At 45.6% G+C, this 8755-nt stretch overlaps 1 long non-coding RNA gene across 2 annotated transcripts in view; it reads left to right on the top strand.

The window, feature by feature from the left end:
* Window positions 1-8755, top strand: part of LOC123768507 (uncharacterized) — a 100843-nt gene that overhangs the window by 48436 nt on the left and 43652 nt on the right. The window contains exon 6 of one of the 2 annotated variants that reach the window (XR_011230498.1): window positions 2179-2328. The exons of the other annotated variant lie outside the window; for it this stretch is intronic. This is a non-coding gene — a long non-coding RNA (uncharacterized lncRNA). Of the gene's footprint in view, window positions 1-2178; window positions 2329-8755 lie in introns of those variants that run through there. 2 annotated transcript variants of the gene reach the window in all.

The following is an 8755-nucleotide window of genomic DNA, read 5'->3' on the forward strand; positions in this document are numbered from 1 at the left end:
CATCCTAATAACCACACTGCCATTCCTACCTTAAGAAGAACCAAGTGAACTCTACCATTCAACAGAAAAAATGGGTCCTTAGGTATAACTAGCGGTGGACAGCTGTCCTTCCCCTTGAGAAGCATCGTGACAACTGACTCCCCAAGCCTGGGCTTGTTGGGGCGGCGGAATACACAAACGGTTCAGAGTACGCTGACATATCTCTCAACAGTCTAACACTAACATGCGGTATACAAGAATTGACGCCCATAGTTACGCTACAATAAACCATACACATAATATCACGTCAATAGATTTACTTAAAGCAACTGCCAAGCACACCACTTTCGTACAAGCAACACTGGCCCCGGCAACCAGTCACACACTTGGCAACGTTGCTCGTAACAAATCCGTCCACTACAGTTAAACAAGTAACGGTCACAGATCTAGCAATAAATATACATATACATAATATGTTACACAAGTAATTACCGCATTAACATAAATAACATAAAGACAAATGTTACATTCGCTCGTTAACTAGAAAATGTACGCAAGCCTCTCACAAACTCGTATGTAAATTCTAACATAAGCCTAATTAACTACATACGGCTAAATCCTGGCCATAAGAGTCCCCCCCCTCCACCAACACTTCCAACACTCTTACTACCGCCTGCACCGCTGCCTGTACCCCGCGGGTTGCTGTACCCCGCCTGCACCGCTGCTTGTACCCCGCGGGTTGCTGTACCCCGCCTGCACCGCTGCTTGTACCCCGCGGGTTGCTGTACCCCGCCTGCACCGCTGCTTGTACCCCGCGGGTTGCTGTACCCCGCCTGCACCTCTGCCTGTACCCCGCGGGTTGCTGTACCCCGCCTGCACCTCTGCTTGTACCCCGCGGGTTGCTGTACCCCGCCTGCACCGCTGCTTGTACCCCGCGGGTTGCTGTACCCCGCCTGCACCTCTGCTTGTACCCCGCGGGTTGCTGTACCCCGCCTGCACCTCTGCTTGTACCCCGCGGGTTGCTGTACCCCGCCTGCACCGCTGCTTGTACCCCGCGGGTTGCTGTACCCCGCCTGCACCTCTGCCTGTACCCCGCGGGTTGCTGTACCCCGACGTTCACCACAAACAAAACTTGCTGTGAAACGCTAAACTTTCTCAAGTGAGCAGTTGGCCGCGTACAGCAGTAGCGGTGTTGTCTGGCCAGGTTTGTCGCACATAACTCAATAAAACACTTCAGTACACTTTAAGGACATTACCAGACAAGACCCGAGTAATTAATGTACCTGCCCGCCTTATCACAGTATAATTGTACTGTATAATTATACAAATTATACAGTATCTGGACAATGTTTTCACATTTTATCTCATCATCAAAACAAAGAGCCGTCGGGTTCACAACATATAAGTCATATACTGATGTTTTTCAGTCTGCATAAGTCAGTATTTGACTTACAGCTTGAGCTAAAGGATGGGTTTGTTTTGAAGCTGAGCTGTGGTGAAACATCTGGCTTCGAGCGGGTTCATTCAAAACTCAAAAGATCTTCTGAAGCCATTTTCTTCGGCGCGTCAGTGGAGTATGGTGGGAGACGGACTCACTGTGCTGTGTGTGGCGGAAGCATGAAAGGCTTCGTGATGAATATAAACACTACTGGAAAATAACACGAGCTCTTTGTAACTGAATACTTATATCCCATGTGACTGGATATTGTAATGTTGACAACCTTTTGGCTTGTTGTGGCAAGCTTATTAACGTGACATTAATTGTTGTTGTAATGGATGCACGAACTACACATATTCGTTGTTCGCTACCGCTGTACGGGGCGAACTGGTCACTTGTCATTAGTGTTTGACGAGAACCACTAGATGACGCGCCTTAACTGTTGTTGCCTCCAATTCTTCGCGCAGTGTTTCTAGTATTGTGGTGAAATATTACCTCGTCTTGATAACTGGTGTATGTGAGCGTGTGATAGGCGGTGACGGGTCAACCACTTGACCCGTCGTGACCTTCGTAGACCTGGTACTCCGGCCCCCCGCCACCTTTACCTCAAGGTAAACAACACCTCTACACTCAAATGTCACTTTACCTGCGCCGCTTATATATATATATGTGCATTATAATGATTGTTCATGTGGAATATGGGATTTTTTATCTATAAAGAGTGTCAAAAAATGTAATAAATAGTTTTCGTGTCATTTCAGGTAAGGTCTTGCTCATCGCGGGACAGAAGTCGACCACTTCTTAAGGTACGTGACAATTTCCTTCTGTTTCCATTGCTGCCACATTTTGACGTGTGGTAATTATTAAGAAAAGGCGGATAAGAAAGTTACTTCATAAACAATGGCCGTCGTTTGTTTACGGGTGAGTTACCGAGCCATAACTAGAGGGGGGGGGGGACCGGGTGAGTGTTCCAGGTCACTAGTGTAAGGGTGAGTGACGTTTACGAGGAGGGGGGGAGGTCGAAGCGTTGAGTCCCAGTTGTTGGGTTACACAGGGCCGTGTGTGGACAATTCCTGAGGTACCCTGGGGTACCCCAGGGTACAATCCTTCTGTGTTCTGGGGTATGCGGCGGCGCACTTACCCGCAGAAATACGTCCAGCAAGTGGTGTCAAGAGGCCTATCACATCAGAAGTGTGCTGGTTGGTCAGTTTTCGTGGACGACTGAGCTAGAGGTCATCGTAGACAGGTCTGGTGAAGGGAGTGCGAGCACAGACAACTTGGTAAACCCCTGTTGACCGACCACCTCTTAATTTGTTTGGTCTGTCAATTGTGTGACCTATTAGCAAAGAAGTGCCTTTGTTATATGCTTGTAACCGTACAGTAGGCAGCTACAAACGTGTTCCCGGAAACATAATGTGCCACAATGGACAATTTAAGATAATTCTATAACGCAAAAAAACAAACACGGTAATTCTGTACACTTATGGAGATATAGCAAGCTGCAAAGCACTTTGGCTTTACGAAACTAATTTTTTTTTTTTAGTTTCAACAATGAAGCAGAGGTGCGTGGAGGTGCGTGGATGGCCTAATAAACGGTGGGCAACACTGGTGGAGGGAAAGTTTACTCGGAAAACGCGAGAGAAAGGTTTACATAACATTGTCATTGGAGGAATGTAGGGAGTTGGCTACACTAGGGTTTGGAACCATCTACACTTTCCACATCGTTTAGAATTGAATTTCCAAAATAATGTGCGTGTCCTGACACGACCAGAACCAGCCATGAGCCTTAGTTGCATTACCGTATTACTCATAAGTGACATGAGTCTTGGTTGTATTGACGAAGTGCGTGTCCTGACACGACCAGAACCAGCCATGAGCCTTAGTTGCATTACCGTATTACTCATAAGTGACATGAGTCTTGGTTGTATTGACGAAGGAGATATTTGGACCGGTTCCCATAGTGTGGTCCCAGTTGGACAAATATTTTCCCCAAGAGAAAGAACAATATTCCATCGAAAATATGTCCAATGGGAGGGACATATTTTCGATGTTCATCATGAACAATATCGCTCAGTTCCCAAGCACCGAGATGGATAGAGAGAAGGAAACATAATGTTCTAGTTAACAAGGATGTCTTCCTTTTATGGTGTACTCAAACTTAATACTATAATCACGTTTTACTCGTGCTGCTGTGGAATATGTAGAACTATCGAGGCACAATATATGTCTATAATCTGTTGGATGATACATATAAATGGATGAGAATTAAAGATGCCGTAAGTGTGGACGTAATGAATGGCTCGTATGCCGAGACGCTGAATAATTAGGGTATAACGGCAAGTGCGGTGGTGAGTAGTACGATATGGAGTAAGGCAAAGTATTAACCGTGTAACAAGAAACATTGTTCCACAAGACATGGTTCCTGGAACCGTATCTTGTGGAGTGAATGTACATAAATATTACACTGTTTAAACGACACGAGACAGAGAGAGATATGCAACGGGCAACTGATTAGGTTATTTGAAATTTAGGGGTTGAGGTAGGGAGGAGGGGGGTGGAGGTATAAGGCAAGGGGATGTAGGGAGGGGGGGGAGAGGGAGCCGGAGGAGGAGGATGGGTTAGGCAACTCTAGGTAGAGGTGTGAGAGACTCTAGGTCGAGCAGATATTACAAGTTCAGCTTCAAGAATTACATGTTATTGATAACTAGCAATTCCTAGGAAGTAAAAAAATAGTGAAATAGTAAGAATAGAAATTCGCGGAAGGAGCCGGTCAGTGGGACACTCTTGTCAACTCTCATCCTCGACCGACTTTTCCAAATGACTGCAAACAGTCCAAATGGGATAGCCCCATAGTGGAGAACATCGCCACATCATTGCTGGAGGCAGCTTCCAGGAAGGACAAAGCGCGTCTTCTAGCTGTGCAAGCTCCCCATGCCGGGGACTTCCTGTTGGCAGTCCCTAATTCCGCCTTGGGCACCCGCCTGGACCATCGGACCCTAAGTATTGGTGTTGCTCTGCGCCTTGCCGCCCCTATCTCCACCGAGCACCGGTGTATTTGCGGCCATGCACGGGCAGACCAATACGGCAGCCATGGTCTCATCTGTCGTAAGACACAGGGAAAGATTGCCAGACATGAAGCAGTCAATGACATCATCAAGAGAAGTTTGGCTTCAGCTGGGTGCCCAGCACAAAGGGAACCTCAGTTGTGCAGGCCTGACAACAGCCAAAAACGCCCAGATGGAGTCACCCTGCAGCCGTGGAGGGAAGGTAAACAGGTCGTGTGGGACTACACGTGTGCATCCACATTGGCTGATACCTATCTACCTTACAGCGTAGCTGAGGGAGGCGGGGCGGCCACCTTCAGGGAGACCCAGAAAACTAACAAGTACAGGGACCTAGAACGTTGTTACAGGTTCGTGCCAATAGGCTCTGAGACTCTGGGCGCCTGGGGTAAATGTGCACTTAAGTTCCTGAAGGAGCTGGGCGAGGAACTCATTGGGAAGACTAGAGACCCAAGAGCGGCCAGTTTTATGTTTCAGCGCCTCAGTGTCGCTGTTCAGAGGGGAAATGCGTGCTGTATCTTGGGTACGCACCCGACCCCCGAGGAACTGGACGAGGTCTTCGAACACTGATTGGTATATTGTTATATTGTTATATAAGTGTGTGTTTTCTGTAAACTGTAACATTGCAATAAAATAAAAAAAAAAATAATAGGGGTGGTAGGAGAGGAAAAGATTAAGGTATTCAGTGAGAATCCACAAGGTCTTCTCTGAACACTATTTATTTTCTTCTTCGAGGATGTGGGTCCCTTTAATTAAACCAGTGGTGGTACCCCTATATTTATAAATAGTATTTTTCCTTCTAAGCAACAATAAATGTGAACGTGACTTTATAAACTTGGTTTAAGTCTCCATGGCGCAGTGGTAAGACACTCGCCCCGTGCTTCGCCAGCCATTTGGCCTGGGTCTGTATCCTGATCACGGAGGATTGACTAGGCGCCAATCCTTACATGTACGCCTCTGTTCACCCAGCAGTGAATGGATAGTTAATTATTAAACGATTTGGCGGGTCGTATTCCAGAGGAAATTAAGATTATAAACCTGCCCGAAACGCTATGCGTGCGTGAGGCTTCACAAGAATGTAAGACTAAGTTGCTTTGAGCGAGGCTTTTGCTGCTCCACCAACGGTGGCATATCTGGGGCCTGATTCACGAAGTAGTTACGCAAGCACTTACGAACCTGTCCATCTTTTCTCAATCTTTGGCGGCTTTGTTTACAATTATTAAATAGTTAATGAGCTCCGAAACACCAGGAGGCTGTTTGTAACAATAACAACAGTTTATTGGCAAGTTTTCATGCTTGTAAACTGTTTAATAAATGTAACCAAAGGTGTCAAAGATTGAGAAAAGATGTACACGTTCGTAAGTGCTTGCGTAACTGCTTCGTGAATCTGGCCCCAGGCTTGTACTTGTTTGTTTTGAGAGCTTTACATGCAGCGGAAGTTTCATCAGTAAGACTTCTCCTTTAATGAGACGTAACAAAGCTCCTCACTGAACAACTGACTTGCATGAATATGTCGATGAAAATACAATACTGCCGTTGTCAGATGCAGTATTTCACACAAACGTTCCAGGAATGTAATTTATGAGTTTTAAAACCTCATTTTCTGTAATATTCTTTGTGGATGGAGTCGCTAATCGATCTCTTACAATATTTAGAAACTTGTGTAAGGAATCATTTAGGACCGTATATACCACATATGCCAGACCAATTCTGGAGTATGCAGCTCCAGCGTGGCGTCCGTATCTAGTCAATCACAAGACTAAATTGGAGAAGGTTCAAAGGTATGTCACCAGACTAGTACTAGAGCTGAGGGGTATGAGCAACGAGGAGAGATTGCAGGAACTGAACCTCACGTCGCTGAATGAAAGAATATTTAGGGGAAACATGATCACCACATACAAGATCCTCAGAAATTGATTAATACAGATTAAGCCACCAAAGAGGTGGCACGGGAATGAATAGCCCGTAAGTGGTAGATTTTTTTGGAGTGAAGGTGATCTTTGGTGGTGTAGATCCTGTGAGGAATTGATAGAGTAGATAATAGAGTAGGTGATGAGAAGTATATGTAGAGGGTCAGGGCAAGGGTGCTGCTGGTGAGGATGTGAGAGGACTGGTCGTCGTCACCTGAATGACAGAATGATTACCATTAAAAATACAGTGAATAGTGTGCTAATGAAGTGAAGTGTGAGAGCCAGAAGGGCGTCTGAGGGAGGCTGCAGTAAGGCCCAAGAGCTGAGGCCGTCGGTGTAGGATCTTCGCTCTAATGTGATCGCCTTGAGACGCGGCCTCCTGCTTTCAAAAGGCTCTTGGGAGACAAGTTTTGTAAGTGAGCAATTATTGTCTGTACACACACACACACACACACACACACACACACACACACACACACACACACACACACACACACACACACACACACACCTACACACACACACACACACACACATCTACACACCCACACACCCACACACCCACACCTACACACCTACACACCTACACACACACACACACACACCTACACACCTACACACCCACACCCACACCTACACACACACACACACACACATACACACCTACACACACACACATACACACACCTACATACACATACACACCCACACCTACACACACACACACACACACACACACACACACACACACACATCTACACACCCACACACCCACACCCACACACCCACACCTACACACACACACACACACATACACACCTACACACACACACATACACACACCTACATACACACCCACACCTACACACAAACATTAGTCATATTAAATAGAAAGTGAGTGATAATGGAATCATTAGCTGTAACCTAAGGAAGAGTTCCCTTGCGATATTAGCACCTCACCTCATCCTCTCACTGTCCACTCATGGTGTACGTCCCGGCACTAGACCATTCCTGGCTCTCACAAAGCAGTGTCTGGGATGCTCCCGGACGCAGGTTCGAATCCTCGTCACGGCCCTTGTGGATTTGTTCATTCCTGGCTCTCCTCCTCCAAACGTCCCAACCCTGATTCAGTCTATCCCTTCCCTTAAGAAATATATTACGCCAGAGGTTAATAACAGTCGTGAAAATGGAGAAACACTGACGACTCTGGATTTTGTTAAGGAAAATTAATAATGTTTCCTGTTTCCCCCTGAAGGAGGGCCTAACATCTGGGGAAATTTGGTTACCTTAAATGTTCTCAGTGCGCTCTTGATGGTCAGTTCTACGGACAGACAGACAGAGACTATAATACAGATATGTATTCAGGCAGAGAAACTGATTGACGGGTAGAGACTGATAAACAGGGAGACATAAACCATAGATATATATATGCACTAAGCAAAAAACAGACAGATATAGAGACACAGTGAATGGTGGAGGGAGATCTACGAAGAGAAAGTTACACAAAAGAGAAAATTGCTTCTTTGTGAAGTTTGAAAAAAGAAATAAATGGAACAAACACGTCTTGGGTCGGCCGGAAATTGGCTATGAAGCAGTTTGCAGGAACTGAACTAAAGAAAGAATTTAAATTAGGCGATAATACGGTTAAAATTTTGTATGGATAGAAAGAAAGAGAGAGAGAGAGAAGGGGGTAGGGGAGGGGGTAGGAAAACATTGAATATTCTAACATCGTCAAAAGTCCATTTATTCCGAAAGCAGCAGAAGTAAAATTCATCTTGAGAGCGAATTCAGAAAAGATTTTAATTGATTCCGAAATATTCTCTGAAGATATCTAACACCATTATTTTGTATTCAATGAATCTGCTTGGTGGTCTATTTGTATTACTGCGTTTTTCATTTGCTGGTGTTTAATGTGTGTCTGTGTGTGTATACTCATTTAGTTGTGCTTGCGGGGGATGAGCTTCGACTCTTTGGTCCCGCCTCTCAACTGTCAATCAACTGGTGTACAGGTTCCTGAGCCGATTGAGCTCTATCATATCTACACTTGAAACTGTGTATGGAGTCAGCCTCCACCATATCACTGCCTGATGCATTCTTTCTGTTAACTACTCTGACACTGAAAAAGTTCTTTCTAATGCCTGTTTCTGTGGCTCAGTTGGGCACTCAGTTTCCACTTGTGTCCCCTTGTGCGTGTGCCCCCTGTGTTAAATAAACTGTCTTTAGCGTCCCTCTAAATTTCCCTGAGAATCTTGTATGTGGTGATCATATCTCCCTTAATCTTCTGTCTTCCAGCGACGTGAGGTTTAGTTTCCGTAGTCACTCCTCATAGCTCATACCCCTCAGCTCGGGTACTAATCTGGTGGCAA

The sequence above is a fragment of the Procambarus clarkii genome, chromosome 35 (genome assembly GCF_040958095.1).
Source record: "Procambarus clarkii isolate CNS0578487 chromosome 35, FALCON_Pclarkii_2.0, whole genome shotgun sequence".
Taxonomy (NCBI): Eukaryota; Metazoa; Arthropoda; class Malacostraca; order Decapoda; family Cambaridae; genus Procambarus; species Procambarus clarkii.